General features: G+C 39.3%; 1 non-coding gene across 1 annotated transcript; it reads left to right on the top strand.

Annotated features, from left to right (window-relative positions):
* The first annotated feature begins 13743 nt into the window (after positions 1-13743).
* On the top strand, positions 13744-13850 carry LOC127134100 (small nucleolar RNA R71). Its single transcript, XR_007807870.1, has one exon. It is a non-coding gene; the product is annotated as a small nucleolar RNA R71 (small nucleolar RNA).
* Positions 13851-17691: the final 3841 nt, after the last annotated feature.

The raw sequence follows: 17691 nt of genomic DNA, 5'->3' as shown, positions 1-17691 counted from the left end.
CCTAAGTATGTGTTTGGATCGTTGGTGAGATCTAAGCTCCTTAGCTTGTGCGATAGCACCATTGTTATCACAATAGACACCAATGGGATCCACAATGCTAGGAACTATGTCAAGTTCACTAATGAACTTTTTGATCCAAACAGCTTCCTTTGCTACACTTGAGGCAGCAATATACTCGGCCTCTGTTGTAGAATCAGCAATTGTATCTTGCTTTGAACTTTTCCAGCTCACAGCGCCACCGTTTAAGCAAAACACATAACCAGATTGCGATCTAAAGTCATCCTTATTTGTCTGGAAGCTGGCATCTGTGTATCCAATTACAGCCAACTCTTCCTGACCTCCATATATCAAGAATGAGTCCTTAATCCTTCTCAAGTACTTAAGGATATTCTTGATAGCTACCCAATGGGCATCACCAGGATGAGATTGGTACCTACTCGTTGCACTTAAAGCATACGAGACATCTGGTCAAGTACATAACATGGCATACATGATAGATCCTATTGCAGATGCATATGGAATCTTGTTCATGCGATCCCTTTCTTCCTTAGTTGAAGGGGATTCTGTTTTTGATAGACACAAGCCATGTTGCATAGGTATGAATCCTTTCTTGGAATCATGCATGTTAAAGCGTCTCAGCACTTTGTCTATGTACGTACTCTGACTTAGGCCAAGCAGTTTTTGTGATCTATCTCTATAGATTCTGATTCCTAATATATAGGCTGCTTCACCTAGGTCCTTCATAGAAAAGCATTTCCCCAACCAAGACTTTACTTGTTTGCAGGGTAGGGACATCGTTTCTAATGAGTAATATGTCATCTACATATAATACCAGGAACACGATCATGCTCCCACTAACCTTCTTGTAGACACAAGGCTCATCTTCGTTTTTGATGAATCCATATTGTTTTACCGTTTCATCAAAACAAAGATTCCAGCTTCTGGAAGCTTGCTTCAATCCATAGATTGATCTTTGTAACTTACATATCTTTTGGGCTTCTTCTGGTATGTCAAATCCTTCAGGTTGTGTCATGTACACATCCTCAAGAAGATTCCCATTAAGGAAAGCAGTTTTGACATCCATCTGCCATATTTGATAATCATGATATGTAGCGATAGCAAGTAAAATCCGAACAGATTTAAGCATTGTAACTGGTGAAAAGGTTTCATCATAGTCAACCCCATGAATTTGTTTATATCCTTTTGCAACCAGTCTTGCCTTATAGGTATGTACCTTACCATCCATGTCGGTCTTCTTTTTGAAGACCCACTTGCATCCTATAGGGTTAACTCCTATAGGAGGTTCTACCAAGTTCCAAACTTGGTTTGTGTACATGGAATCCATTTCAGATTTCAGGGCTTCTAGCCACTTCTCAGACTCGGGACCAGTTATGGCCTCTAGGTAGGTCACAGGCTCATCTTGATCCATGAGTAATACATCACCTTGATCTGTTATGAGATATCCATATCTCTCAGGTAGGTGACGTATCCTGCTTGACCTACGCTGGTCTTGTTCTACTTGAGCAAGTTGCTCTTCCACAACTACTTGTGTTTCCTGCTCTAATTCCTCCATAGGTGTATCGATGCTTTGTGATTCTTGAATTTCTTCAAGCTCTACTTTCCTCCCACTAATTCCTATGGAAATAAAATCCTTTTCTAGGAAAACTCCAGTTCGAGCGGCAAACACTTTGCCCTCTGAAGGATTGTAGAAGTAATATCCTTTTGTTTCTTTAGGATACCTCACAAATAAGCATTTGACAGATTTGGGCTCAAGCTTAGTTAAAATTTGTCGTTTCACATAAACTTCGCAACCCCAAATTTTCATATAAGACATATGTGGTTTCTTACCACTCCATATCTCATATGGTGTCTTCTCAACCTTTTTGGATGGAACACGGTTAAGTCTGTAAGCTGCTGTCAATAGTGCATGTCCCCAAAAGGAGTTTGGAAGATCGGCGTGACTCATCATGGATCGGACCATGTCTAACAGGGTTCAATTTCTTCTCTCAGATACACCATTCCATTGGGATGTTCCAGGAGGAGTAAGTTGGGATAGGATCCCACACTCTTTCAGATGGTCATCAAACTCTAGGCTTAAATATTCACCACCACGATCTGATCGAAGAGTTTTAATATTCTTACCTAGTTGGTTTTGTACTTCATTCTTGAATTCCTTGAACTTTTCAAAGGACTCTGATTTGTGTTTCATTAAATACACATAACCATATCTACTGAAATCATCAGTAAATGTGATGAAGTACTGAAAACCTCCTCTGGCTGGTATGTTCAATGGTCCACATACATCAGTATGTATGAGGGCCAAAAGATCATTATCTCTTTCACCTTTTCCTGTGAATGGAGACTTTGTCATCTTTCCAATTAAACAAGATTTGCATGTCTCATATGATTCATAATCAAAAGAGTCCAAGAGTCCATCTTTATGGAGTTTGGAGATGCGTTTCTCATTTATGTGGCCTAATCGATAATGCCAAAGGTAAGTTGGACTTAACTCATTAGGTTTCATCCTTTTAGTATTAATGTAATAAATAAGCATTTCAAGATAAAGGAAATACAGTCCATTGTTCATTTGTGCAGTAGCATAGAATATATCATTCAAATAAATTGAGCAACAGTTGTTCTTTATTATAAATGAAAAACCAAACTTGTCCAAACAAGAAACGAAAATAATATTCCTGCTAATTGCAGGTACATAATAACAGTTCTCTAACTGAATTATAAACCACTAGGTAAACTCAATACATAAGTTCCTACGGCTAAAGCAACAACCTTTGCTCCATTGCCAACTCGTAGGTCGACTTCACCTTTTGCCAATTTTCTACTCCTTTTTAGTCCTTGCACATTTGTACAAATGTGAGAACTGCATCCAGTATCTAATACCCATGATGCAGAAGTAGATAAATTAATTTCAATAACAAAAATACCTGAAGTTGAAGTCTCTACTCCATTCTTCTTATCTTCCAGGTACTTTGGGCAGTTTCTCTTCTAGTGTCCGGTCTTACCGCAATGGAAGCAGGTGCCTGCTTTTGCTATGCCTCTACTAGGCTTTAAAGTAGCAACGGTGGGTTTGGGTTTGGCAACTTCCCTGCCTTTCCCTTTATCACCTTGCTTAGTGGGCCTTTTGTTCTGTCTCTTTCCATTTCCGATCATCAGAATGGACTTCCTTTTTGACTTCAGATTCTGCTCGGCAGTTCTTAACATGGCGAGCAGTTCAGGAAGAGATTTGTCCATTTCATTCATATTGAAATTTAGGACAATCTGACCGAATCTATCTGGCAACGATTGCAAGATCAAATTAGTCGCAAGTTCCTTTTCGAGGGGAAAACCCAATCTCTCAAGGTTTCCCACATACCCAATCATTTTGAGCACATGGGGACCTACAGGGGCTCCCTCGGCTAACTTGCTTTGAAAAAGGGCTTTTGAAACTTCAAACCTCTCATGCCTTGCTTGCTCTTGATAGAGCATCTTCAGGTGTTCGATCATATCGAACGCTGACATGTTCTCATGTTGCTTTTGTAATTCTGAGTTCATTGTAACTAGCATGAGACATGCAGTTTCATTGGCATCATCAACATGCTTCTTGTAAGCATCTCTTTCTGCCTTAGGTGCAGAACTAGGAGGTTCCTCATTAGGAACAAGTGTCTCCAAGACATACAGCTTTTTATCATGTTTGAGGACAATCCTCAGGTTTCGGTGCCAATCCAAAAAATTTGTCCCAGACAATTTTTACTTATCAAGGATTGATCGCAAAATGTTGTTAGAGGTGTTTGTTGTCATGGTAATCTACATAAGAATTAATGAAAATATAAGTATCATGGACATATTTAATTAGGCCTTTAATTAAATATGCTCCCACTATTTTACTCAAAACAAATGACCCTCATCATTTGATTCGGAAAATCCCGTTGGAAGACTTTCTAGTGGGTCGAGATCCATATTTCACTTCGTTTTAAGTCCGCGTAGGCGGATTACACAAAACTAGGTTATTTAGGTAGGAACTCTATCCAATTGTATCTCATACAACTCTCGAAAATTTTAGTTGGGTGAATAACTCTTTATTCCAATCCATCATACGGATTATTCCCAACTCTTGCTTCTAAACATATATAATCTTATTATAATTTGTTTAGTTAAGTTTGACCCATTGTTTTAACAATTGGATATTACAATTATCCCATCGCATCTTACCAATATAGAACATGCACCTCGCGTAGGCGAAACCTACATTATCCGATACTAGTCTTAATGAGTGTTAAAACTTGGAAAGCATAAACTTAATATTTAATTTGAGGGAATTTGCAATTACTCTGATCTCACCGGCCTATTTATCATATAAATCGTCTCTCACATGCATCAACATACATTCACATGCATCAACATACATATATAATGAAACAGTTATGGCCCCTAGCGCAATTGTTCTCCCAAGCCAATGAGAGAACCTAAGCTAACCTAATAATGATCTAAGCTTCTCCAAGCAAGATCTTCAAGGTTGTCCTCCTTTGGCACTGACTTCTTTGCTTTCTTCATAACATTACATTACATAAAGAATCTCGTTTTACATACGAGGGAAAGAGATGAGAAAAGAAGTTACATTGAGAGATTAAAAGAGAGGCACGACATGCAGGTAGTATTTTAAAACCCAAAACAAAATAAAGGAAAACTAAGGCCGTAACCGATCACCACAAGACAATAATAAACACATTATTATTATTATCAATTTTAATTCTTTTAATCAATTAAAACCAAATTAAATCTCGACGACCGATCACATTACGCAGAGTTATCCGAACGGGTGAATTTTTCCTTGCGTTAACCGGTTAACCATATACGTTAACCGGTTAACACTGTTTGAAAATCTGTTCATAATTTGTATTTTGTTTTGCGTTAACCGGTTAACCATATGCGTTAACCGATTAATACTGTTGAAAAACTATTAGAAAGCTATATTCCGTCTTGCGTTAACCGGTTAACCATATGCGTTAACCGGTTAACACTGTTTGAAAACCTTTTAGAAAAACAGTATTCCGTCTTGCATTAACCGGTTAACCATATACGTTAACCGGTTAACACTGTTTGAAAAAGTGTTTAGAAAGCACAACTCTTGTGCAGTCATAACCCCAATCGCATAACTCTCTGACAACACAACCCTTGTGCCGTCACTAACCCTGATGCACCAATTTCAGACCGTCAAACACATCTCGATTGTTGATAAAGTATGATTGATCAACACGTCATTACTTCACCATACTAATGTCGGATCAAGAAGCAAACGATCATTGATCGCTCAAAGGAAAACAACCATTGAGTGTTTGAATGAACGAAACAAGAACACTATATCATATATAATGTATTTTGCATCAGGATTACATATATTATATATATATATAACTTGATCGATCTCAATTTAACCTTTGATTCATTCTGTCATTAATCGTATTAATACAAAAAATAAACAGTTATCAGATTCATGGTTTCCTAAGTGGCTCTGATACCACTGAAGGAGAATTGCCATCCAAGGCGCAACGGAATTTAAAAATTTTCTCCTTTAATGATCCTTATGAATGGGCATGATCCGTGATAGAATCGTTACCTCTTGTGGCGATCACGAACGTTGAACGATGACAACGCCTTTACTCAGTCCACACGAACTGATTCCTTCAATCTCAGTGCTAGCTGCTATGAATGAAGGCTTTGATTGAGAGAGAGAGAAATGGAATGCAAGAGTGACAATGCTTCTACCCAAGGGTTCTATTTATAGAACCACTTGTGTGGGCTTCAAGCTAAAAAGCCCACTTAAGTGTATTTTGGCCCATATCTTATAATATGTCCAAAATCACTTAAGCGTGTGGCACCTTACCATATTTCATATTCCATTTAAGTGCACCGTACCTTAGCTAATTTATCTCTCATCAACCCGTCATTTGTGTGTGACCCTATAGGTTTTCACGACGTTGGTAATTATATTAAATCACACATTTAATATAATAAACAGTGAGCGTTATCTAGCAACACATCACTGCTACCCAAGACACGAAAATATCATGTGATATGACAAATCCTTCTATGATAATAATTATGTGTATAATTACCCTTTTGCCCTTATGTCTATATTGAACACAAGGTATAGACTGTGTCATCCTTGTCCAATTCAATATTGGGGCCATAGACATTTATCCTGTTACACAGGATGGGCAAATTCCATCTAGGTCACTCATGTCCCTCAGCATGCTTTGTGGAGTACCCATCAACTGTCTTTATGGTTATCCAGTTACGGACAACGTTTGATCAGCAATAAAGCACTTGACTCTACATCTAGGGTCCATAGTGGTTTCTGTACGTCTAGTGCATGGTAAAACAACAGATGGGATGGCTACACCATGAACCATAAGCATATAGCCTCCTTCTCTCCTCAAACGGCACAATTTCATGTCTCTCAAAAATTTTAGGTTAATTATGCGAGGAGGTAAGGGGTCTAGGGTAGCCATCTCATTGTTCAGGTTAAGCGCCCGAGCAATAGACATAATCAATCCACCAAAAGAAATCGGTCCCGCTTTATTTAAAGTTAAAGTCATATGAGCAAGCATGAACGGGACCGAATTAATTCGTCTATTTGTGAGGCTTCCTTGCAAAAATAGAAGCTCTCTAGCACTAACCTTATTTTGATTCTCCCGGCCAAAAATAGTACATGCCAACAGATATCTAAAAACTCTGATGGTCGGGTTATGGATAGTCGAAGCAAGAACTCCCTCAAAAGAATTTATGGAAGTGCTTAACAGTCTCTGCAAGAAGGAGAACACCTCAACTGACCAATCCGAATCAAAAGGGGCCTCACAAATAGCACCGTCCCCATGAGGGATTCCTAACAAGCTGGCTAGTTCGTGGGTACTGAATTCATATTCAACAGCAAACATTCTAAATCTGACAGTACCAACTGTGCTAGCAGTGTTAGGATTGACAATATAGATTAAAGAACTCAAGAATTCGATTGTCAATAGCTCATAGGTAGGTTCTTTGTTGGAAAAGAAATTATGCAAACCTAAGTTATCTAATAAATGAAATATGCTAGGATAGATGTCTAAAGTGTAGAGACAGTTTTCGTCAACATACCTTGTCGGGAGGATCTCCCGATTTTGCAACCGTTCGATGATTTTTCTTTGTCTATCCCCCAGTTTCCCTCCTCGAAGAATGAATCCATTAAACTCCATTGTGTAGCTCTCAAAGCGTGATGAAGAAGATGAAGTGAAATGTGAAAAGGTTGGATTTTTACGAAATCCGACGGATGAAAATGAAAATGGAAATCCGAAAAATGATTTGTACGGTGTGGGGATTAGAAAGGTGTGAGATTTTGGGGGGTCAAGGACGTTTTTGCAAGGTGAAAAAATGGGTTTGGAAGGTTGTAAGGTGTGAAAATTGTGAAGAAAAGGATTTTGCCCCAACCTTTTACAGACGCAGACACCCCGCCACAGGGTCTATGGCGGGCGCCACAAGGCAAAATCTGGCTGGGCCTGATTTTGGTCCTTTGGCTTGGGCTTCTCTTTGTCTTTTGGCTTTGAGGGGTCCGGATAACATTTGTCTTGTGATTTCCTAGTATCATTGGCTTGGATAATTTTATAAAAGTAAAAAATATAAAAATAAAAATAAAACAAAATTTAAATATTAGACTAATAAATAAATAAACTACTAAAATAAAAATGCAAATAAAACAAACATAAGACATATATATATAAAAGTAGAAATATCAATGTATAGACATAGTTTATATAATATTCCAAATGCGATGATATAAAATGAGTTATGTAAATACGAGAATTATAAAAAAGAGATAAAATAAGATGAAATGGTGAGATCATATAGTAGGGATGTCGTCTTCCTGAGTGGATCCACGGAGCATGGCTACCTCCTGCTTGAGCTCTGCGATCTCCTGATATAAACAATTGGCTTCGGTAGCGTGGGTGAGATCAGATACTCCCATCTGTAAAGTGAGGTCAGCCACCTCCTGTCTAAGTTCTGCAATCTCTCTACGACACTCTGCAATCTGAGTGCGGATGTCGGGGGTCTGCAATGAAATATTATTAGAGAAAAGAGTGATCTTTGGAGAAGGTGGTGTAGGCGTGTACTCAGCAATGGGTGGTGACCTCGGCTCCTCGACGGTCTCTCCCTGGCCCTCTAGAGCATAACTCCAATTCACTAGGTCATGCACACTGGTCATCAAAGGATCTGGCAGTGTGAAATAATGAATAGCCTCGCTGTCGACTAGCAATCAGAACTGACATGGGTGGAAAGAGGCTCTCCTCATCAACCCTCTGGTCAAACAGAAGTCGATGTCCATGGTAGTGTACCCATAGTGGCTCCGGAGATGTAACAGCTTGCGAGACAAACCTAAAGCGACATCAATCTGCGTGATCATCCCGCCCACATGGATGACTCCTTCGGTGGATCTGGAGACAACGCTGAGGCCACAAAACAGAAAGTTACCACATGCTACTGGGCGATACTAGGATGCACAAAATAGTAGGAAGATCTCCTCTTCACACAGTAATGTCTTTGTATCCGGTCTTCCTAGGAAGGAATGTGCCAATATCATCTGGAAGTATCTAAAGGCAGGGTTATGTATAACATGAGATAGCTGCGTAGACTGATCCTGGCTTCCACCACCCGATATATCACTCCAAAACTTCTTCACCTCCTTACCAAGAAAATATCCCATAGGTGTCTCCGGGATAGCATCAGGAGTGGTCTGGAAACCCAATAGGTCGCCGAACTCTTTCTGGCTGAAAGAGTACTCAACTCCAAAGAGCCTCAAAGCAGCATACCCATCTGGTCCAGAGTATGGGTCATAGTTGAATGAGCTAAGGAACTCTAATGTCAGGTTCCTGTAGGTGTTACTTAAATCGTCAACAAACTCGTCCCAGTGAAGCTGGTGGCTAAGGAATCGGATACTCGGCTCGATGCCCAGTGCCTCCATACAGTGCTGATCAGGATAACGTGTGGGCGCCATAGGGCGCTGATAAAGAGCAATGTAGCGCTCTCTTTGTGCGTCATCTCTATAGGCCACATTCATATCATCGAAATCCTGCATCCTGAAGAAGTTAGGGAAGTGATCCTGAAAGTATAAACCATTCAAATATTTAGTCTCGATGAAAAATAAAAATGAACTAAAATGAAATTAAATAAATGCGAAAAAGTAAAATAAAAAACCATGGGTTTCCTCCCACGCAACGCTTGTTTAATGTCATTAGCTTGACGATTAGAATTTATACACCTGTAGTAGTAGGAATTGGTGGATCAATCAGAGTGTGGCTTGAGTAGTATGCTGGAATGTCTCCTCCTTCGTAGAGCTTCAGTCTTTGCCCATTTACAATGAATGGACTACAGGTTTCGTTCTTGATTTCTACGGCTCCGGATCTCAGAATCTTGGATACTTTAAAAGGGCCAGTCCATTTCGAGCGTAGCTTTCCAGGGAAGAGTCGTAACCTAGAGTTGAAAAGGAGAACAGGATCGCCTATATTGAAGTTTTTCTTTACTGTTCTTTTGTCGTGATAGGCTTTTGTTCTTTCTTTGTATATTTTTGCATTCTCGTAGGCAGATTGCCTAAGTTCTTCTAGTTTATGAATGTCTAGGGTACGCTTTTCTCCAGCGGCTAGGTAGTCTAAATTCAAAGTTTTAATGGCTCAATAGGCCTTATGCTCTAATTCGAATGGTAAGTGACAGGATTTTCTATAGACTAGTTGGTAAGGAGTAGTTCCTATAGGGGTTTTGAAAGCGGTTCTACAGGCCCATAATGCTTCTTGAAGCTTCTGAGACCAGTCTCTCCTAGAAATAGAAACAATTTTCTCTAGGATTTGTTTTATCTCCCTATTAGATTCTTCTACTTGGCCACTAGTTTGTGGATGGTATGGTGTTGCTACTCTATGCCTAACTCCATATTTTCTTAAAAGTTTGTCAAATATTCTTGATATAAAGTGTGATCCTCCATCGCTTATGAATAAACATGGTGCTCCAAATCTAGGGAATATATAGTTTTTAAATAGTTTTATTACTACCCTAGTGTCGTTTGTGGGTGCAGCTATAGCTTCAATCGACTTAGACACATAGTCCACAACTACTAAGATATACATGTTTCCTAAGGATGGTGGGAAAGGTCCCATGAAATCTATACCCCATACGTCAAAGAGTTCTACTTCCTGAATGTTTCTTAGAGACATTTCATCACGCCTTGAAATGTTTCCAGTGCGTTGGCATCTATCACATTTGACAATGCAAGCATAGACATCACGCCACATGGTAGGCCAGAATAGGCCATCTTGAAAAATTTTGGCGTATGTCTTAGAGGTGCTCACATGTCCACCATAAGGTGCAGAATGACAATGCTTGATAATACTATTTACCTCTTCTTCTAGAATGCAACGGCGAAAAATGCCATCTTTACCCCTTTTGAAAAGGAGCGGTTCGTCCTAATAGAAGTTTCTCACATCGTGGAAGGATTTCTTCTTGCGGTGGTAGTCAAGATCAGGGGGTACTATATCAGTAGCTAGGTAATTAACGAAGTCTGCATACCATGGTACGTTACTTATTGCTAAGGAATTTTGGAAGTGCTCATGAGTGCCTAGGTTATCATCTTCAATGGTTTCTAGTTTAGCTATCAGTCTATCATAGGCGAAATCATCATTTATGGGTACTAGTTCTGGTTTTAGATGTTCTAGCCTAGAGAGGTGATCGGCTACTACATTTTCAGTGCCTTTTTTATCTCTTATATCTAAATCAAACTCTTGTAGTAATAGAATCCATCAGAGTAATCTGGGCTTGGCATCTTTTTTACTTAATAGGTAACGAATGGCAGCATGATCGGTGTAAACTATAATTTTTGCTCCTACTAGATAAGATCTAAATTTGTATATTGCGAAAACTACAGCGAGTAATTCTTTTTCAGTTGTTGCGTAGTTAAGTTGGGTAGCGTCTAGGGTTCTACTGGCATAATAAATGGCATGTAATTTTTTATCTTTCCTTTGTCCTAGAACGGCTCCAACTGCGTAATCACTAGCATCGCACATTATCTCAAAAGGTTCCGATCAATCAGGCAGTTTCATAATAGGTGCAGAGATTAATGCTTGCTTCAAAAGATTAAATGCTTCATTACGATTTCCATCGAAAATGAATTCAGCATCTTTCATTAAAAGTCTAGTTAAAGGTTTAGTTATTTTGGAGAAGTCCTTAATAAAACGCCGGTAGAATCCAGCATGTCCAAGAAAGCTTCGGACTTCTCTGATAGTTTTAGGTGGTTTTAGGTTTTCTATAACTTCTATTTTAGCTTTATCTACCTCTATACCTTTTTTGGAAACTATATGTCCTAAAACTATTCTTTCGGTCACCATGAAATGACAATTTTCCCAGTTTAGCACGAGGTTCACCTCCACGCATCTCTCCAGGATTTTCTCAAGGTTAGCAAGGCAATTGTGGAAATCAAATCCGGAAACCGAGAAATCGTCCATAAACACTTCCATGATACCATCTAGGTAATCTACAAAGATTGACATCATGCAGCGTTGGAAAGTGGTTGGGGCATTACAGAGGCCGAATGGCATTCGTCTGTAGCAAAAAGTTCCATAAGGGCATGTAAAGGTAGTTTTTTCTTGATCTTTGGGGTGGATAGGTATTTGGAAGAATCCAGAGTATCCATCTAGATAGCAGAAGTAAGAGTGTCTGGCCAGACGCTCCAACATCTGGTCTATAAATGGTAAGGGGAAATGATCCTTCCTGGTTGCTTTATTTAATTTTCTATAATCTATACACATCCGCCATCCTCCTTCTAAACATTTTGCTACATGTTCGCCTTTATCATTTTGCACGACTGTGATGCCTCCCTTTTTAGGTACTACATGCACAGGGCTCACCCACTTACTATCCGATATCTGGTAGATTATACCTGCCTAAAGTAACTTAAGAACTTCCTTTTTAACAACATCACTCATTATAGGGTTTATTCTTCTCTGATGTTCTCTAGAGGGTTTTGAATCTTCTTCGAGCGAAATCCGATGCATGCATACGTATGGGCTTATACCTTTCAGGTTAGAGATATTATATCCTAAGGCTGAGGGATATCTTCGTAAAACGTCTAAAAGTTGGTTCGTTTCCTCTTCGCTCAAGGTAGCACTGACTATAACTGGACGGTTCATCTCTTCATCGAGGAACTCATATCTCAGGTTCTTAGGCAGTTCCTTAAGTTCTAAGGTTGGTTTCTTAGGGCATGGCATAGGATCTGGGGTAAGGGATAAACATTCGTAAAGGTTATCATCGATGTAGGGTTTCTTAAAGTCATCATCTTCCATTATGAGGGTTGATTGTAACTTAATTGTTTTTATAATTTCTTCTCGTTCTAATTCTCTAACACATTCATCAATGATATTTAAGGCATAACACGCGTCTCCCATCACAGGTGCCATAAGAAATTTCGAAAGTATAAATTCTATTTTCTCGTCACCTACCTCAAAGGCCAACTTTCCTCTCTTGACATCTATTATGGCTCCTGCAGTTGATAAGAATGGTCTACCTAGAAGGATTGGTATATCATTATCCTCTTTGATGTCCATGACAACAAAATCAGTAGGGATAAATAACTGACCTATCCTAATAGGGACATCTTCTAAAATGCCTATGGGATACTTAACAGATCTATCGGCCAACTGAAGTGACATCTTGGTGGGCTGTAATTCTCCTAAGTTTAACCTCTCACAAACTGCTAAAGGCATTAGGCTCACACTAGCTCCTAAGTCTAGAAAAGCCTTTTCGATGACATGACTTCCCAAAAGACAAGGAATGGAGAAATTTTCAGGATCTTTATCTTTCTTTGCTAATTTGTCCTCGGAAATAGCATTACATTCCAAAGGCTTCATTTCGTCAAGTCTACGTTTGTTGGTAAGGATGCCTTTGAGAAACTTTGCATAAGAAGGTATTTGGGTGATGGCTTCTATGAAAGGGATTTCTACATGAAGTTTTTCTATAACTTTAATAAAGTTTTGATACTGTTTATTGATCTGGGTTTGTTTGAGTCTTTGCGGATATGGTATAGGTGGTTTATATGGCGGGGGTGGTACGTAAGTTTTATCTTTAGGTTCTTCTCCTTTTTCTCGACCTTCCTGGTTTCCAGATTCCGCTGGTTCCTTTACTTCGTCCGGGGGCTTGGTACATTCCTTAGAAGTTTTGGGTTCACTCAATCTAGGGTTTGGTGGTTCATCATAAGCGTTCCCACTTTGTAGGGTAATGGCATTGGCTTGTCCTCTCGGGTGATTCCTCCATCCAGGGTTATAGGTATTCGAGTATGGGTTCCCTTGGGTGTAGTTCACTTGCTCAGAGTGGGTTTCGTTTAATAGACTGCATTCTGCGGATTGGTGTCCTTTGGTTCCACATATCTCACAATCCGAAGAGACTGCGGCTACAGTATTCGGGTTTATGCACATATGCTCGACCTTAAGGGCTAATGCGTCCATTTTAGCTTGCATCATGTCTATAGAGCTTAGTTCATGCAATCCTCCTTGGGCTTCCTTCTTCTCAATTGTCCCTCGTTCGACTCCCCATGCTTGATGGTTTTGAGCCATATCTTCAATGAGGGCACTAGCTTTAAGATAAGGTTTGTTCATCAGAGCACCACTTGAGGCAGCGTCGATGGTCATCTTCGTGTTATAGTGAAGTCCATTATAGAAGGTTTGAATGATTAACCAATTTTCTAAGCCATGATGTGGGAATGCTCGTAACAACTCTTTATATCTCTCCCAAGCTTCGAACAACGATTCTTCTTAGTTTTGGGTAAATCTAGTTATATGGTTTCGAAGAACGGCGATCTTACTTGGGGGAAAATATCTAGCAAGGAATACTCTTCTAAGGTTATCCCAAGCCGTAATGGAATTGGATGGAAGGGAATCTAACCATGATAGGGCTCTATCTCTATGGGAAAAAGGGAATAATCTTAAACGTATTGCCTCAGGAGAAGCTCCATTGGTTTTAAACGTGTCTGCTAATTGAAGAAAGATTTTTAAATGTTGGTTTGGGTTCTCAGTAGCGAGACCTGCGAATTGTCTTTGTTGCACTAGTTGTAACAGGGAAGGTTTAAGTTCAAAATTATTACCTGGGATGGTTGGGTTTACTATACTAGAACTAGGTTCTTCATTGGATGGTTGAGCTAAATCCTTAAGAGGTCTTTGGTTTTGATCTTTGGCCATAGCTCTCTTAATTCTATGAAAGAATAAACGTGTGCGAGCGTAACGTTCAGGTTCTGCCAAAGGGTATACTAAGCTTAAACTTCCGGTGCTGCGAGTTCTTCGCATTGACCGGCGGGAAATAACCTAAGTCTAAACGATATAACAACAGGGAAATGAAATTTGACGAAATTGATCCCCGGCAACGGCGCCAAAAACTTGATGCGTGCTTTTCGCAAGTATACAAACGCGTCAGAGTAATATAAAAGATTGTCGAATCCACAGAGACCAAGTGTCAATCTATCGTTATCTGTTGTTATGGTGCTTATCAAAGGCAATCAAAATAGGTGTTTTTAGAGTGTGCAATGGAAATTAAAGTGTTGAATAAAGTTTAATTAATAAAGACAGGGTCGAATGTAATTCACGTAATCAATTAATAATCCAAGTACTTGCTAATAGAACTACTTATGGGCAATGTTACCTACTTTGAAAAGAACTAATTTAACAGGAACTATCGCTTTCGCGTATTCAGAACCGAGTTGTACTCCCTAATCAAACCCTCTTATTGTCACTTATAAAAAGGCGCGCATTGCGTTAGAGTAGTAAACCTATTTTTAAGAAATATAGTATCTTGACTAAGTTGAAAAGTATTATAACCTGGATTTCTTAACCAAAAGAGGTTCTCACGAACTAGACTCTAAACTTATAAACGCGTCCGAAAATAGTTTTAAAGTCTCTTTTCTTCTTAAGTTAAAAACTCCTAATGAACTAAACAAAGCGCTTTCACTGTTTTTGAAATAGTTAAAAACAATTAAGTTTAAATAGACGTTGGACGGCTTTCGATCTTACCTAACAGAATTGAAGTGCGGGAAAACTTAAGTTGAAAGTTAAAATAGCCCTTAAGTGTTTCTACGAACAATTGTACGGATTATCGGTTCAATTACGATCCTTACATTCTAACCTTATAAATTAAGTTAGACATGGTAAAGTAAAAGTGCATTAATTTAAATAAAAGTAGTCCGAGTGCGGAAAGTAAATAAAAGTAGTGCGAGTGCAAGAAATAAATAAAGTAAAGTGAGTGTGAGGAAATAAATAAAAGTAGTGCGAGTGAGAGGAAATAAGTAAAGTAAAGCGAGTGCGAGAAATAAATAAAGTAAAGCGAGTGCGAGGAAATAAATAAAGTAAAGCGAGTGCGGGAAAATAAATAAAGTAAATCGAGTGCGGGAAATAAATAAAGTAAAGGCAAAGTAATAAAAACCTGCTCCAATCGGAGGGTTGGGTAAATTGCAAAGCGAAAATGAAAATGGCGGCAGGATTAACTTCCTTCCAAAGTCCTCCAAACTCGATCACAGACTCGATTACACAATTGTGGTAACACCCCAATGCGAAGCGATTACCACTTTAAAATACTGAATATATGTCTAAGTGAAACAAAGTTGCTCTGAGTTTGCCTCTGTTCTAAGTTTGGATGCCTAAACAAGTGATTTCGAGTTTCTATTTATAAGCAAGTAAAAAGATGGAAATGACAAGGATGCCCTTCAACTTTAAAATGGGAGGGAAAACTTTTCCTCTTGTGGCGCTCGCCACAAGGCCATGGCGCCCGCCACAAGGCCAATCTGAGGCACCTTAGTGGAAGTAGTGGGGAACGTGGCAGTTGAGGGAAGTTTAGTTTGGACACGTCATGGCAGGGTCTATGGCGCTAGCCATGGTGGAAGCCACAAATACAAAGTGCTGAATTTTAGAGTTTTTAGCTCTTTTTCACTCCTTTTCTCGATCGGGGCTCCGATTAAAGTAAAACCCTGAAACCAAAGAGAAACATAGTAATAACACAACAAAATGACAATAAAACTAATAAAATGCATGCGAAGTCGGAGTCGAAAATACGGTGAATTTCAGTGTTATCAATTATACACTTGTTTACTTATCTGATTTGATTAATAACTGTTGCCTACTTGTATGATGTATGAGGCATATATTCTTATTGTTTGATTGCCATGAACAATCCCCATTCATAAGAAATGTACCCCTTTCCCATGAAGTGTATAATGTTTATTCTTTCATTCTTTATTCATCTGTTAATACAAGAATTAAAACGAACATTCGATAATCATTTCAAAACAAGATCAAAAGCTCGATCCAACATTGAGTAATCATTTTCAAAACTTAACAGAACCAACACGTATTCATCCATCCTTTTGTAAGTAGTTTGCTTCATGCATCGCCATTTCTCTTGTAAGTCGATTGCTTCATGCATCGCCATCTACCTCTTGTAAGTTAATTGCCTCAGGCATCGCCATCTACCCTTATCCGTGGCTCCTCTCCTTGCTCCATCCATTGACTCTTGTTCCGTTTAGGTAGCACCCATTAGGTAGAACCCTTTGTATGATAACATAGGTAGAATTCCCTTATTCTTTGCATGTTAACATAAGGTAGATGTTTCCATTTGTAAATCCTAACACATAGGTCCATATTGCATGACAACTCTAGGGCAGAGCTTCCCCGCCTTTTAGACCTTCTATGCGTCTCCGATCTTGTGGCATGCCAATCCGTTCTATTGCAAAGAGGTAACTACCTAAGACTCGATTCAGCGAGTTGCGACACCTACTGCTAGGACGTTGAACACATTACCCACTTTCCTTTGACACAGCTGGTGTCCTCTTTTGTAAGTCCATGTTCAGATGGCAATCCTTAACCCCTAGTTAGCTGAACTACGGTTTGCTCTGATTCTCATTCCAGATGAGATACGTAAGCATAAGACGCTATGTCTTAGCGAGCATATTTCTCTTTAACCCATAGGTAGCCGAGCTACGAAGACTCTGATTCTCATACTCAGGTGAGATACGTAGGCAGTGGATGCGACATCCTTTCGAGTCATTTTCATTTTCTTTTGACTTTCCTTTAGTAAATAGTACTTTAGATACACCGACACCCTTTAGACTAGAACAACAAGAGTGGATCCCGTAGAGTACTACGAATGCGTAGGGGTGCTAATACCTTCCCTTCGCATAACCGACTCCCGAACCCTAGATTTGGTTGCGAGACCTTGTCTTTTCCTTCTCTTTAGGTTTTCTTGGATCGTTTCCTTTCCCTACTTTGGGATAAATAACGAACGGTGGCGACTCTTCTGTTTTCTTTTTTTCGCCGGTTGTTTTTTTCGCATTCCAGTTGCGACAGCTGGCGACTCTGCTGGGGAACCGGTTTATTCTTTTGTACAGTTATTTACTTTCCGCATTTATCTGCTTTATCTTATTGCAGTGTGTACATATGATTGTTGTATCTGTTGGATCTGTGGGGTTTTATTGTTTGTTGGGGAGGGTTGTTCTATGAGAGATAAGCCCACTACCCAGGCTTGAGTGTACACACAGGTTTTAGAGTGGATAGTCATGAGGCTTGCATAGCATGTTGCTACGTTAAGTCATTCATGAAGACCCACACCCAGATGAGGTTTCTTTTGGATATATTATGTCCTACGGGTGTTCCG

This window comes from Lathyrus oleraceus, chromosome 3, assembly GCF_024323335.1.
Source record: "Lathyrus oleraceus cultivar Zhongwan6 chromosome 3, CAAS_Psat_ZW6_1.0, whole genome shotgun sequence".
In the NCBI taxonomy this organism is placed as follows: Eukaryota; Viridiplantae; Streptophyta; class Magnoliopsida; order Fabales; family Fabaceae; genus Lathyrus; species Lathyrus oleraceus.
The sequence above is the reverse complement of the archived record's forward strand: the minus strand, read 5'-3'. Positions and strand labels throughout refer to the sequence as shown.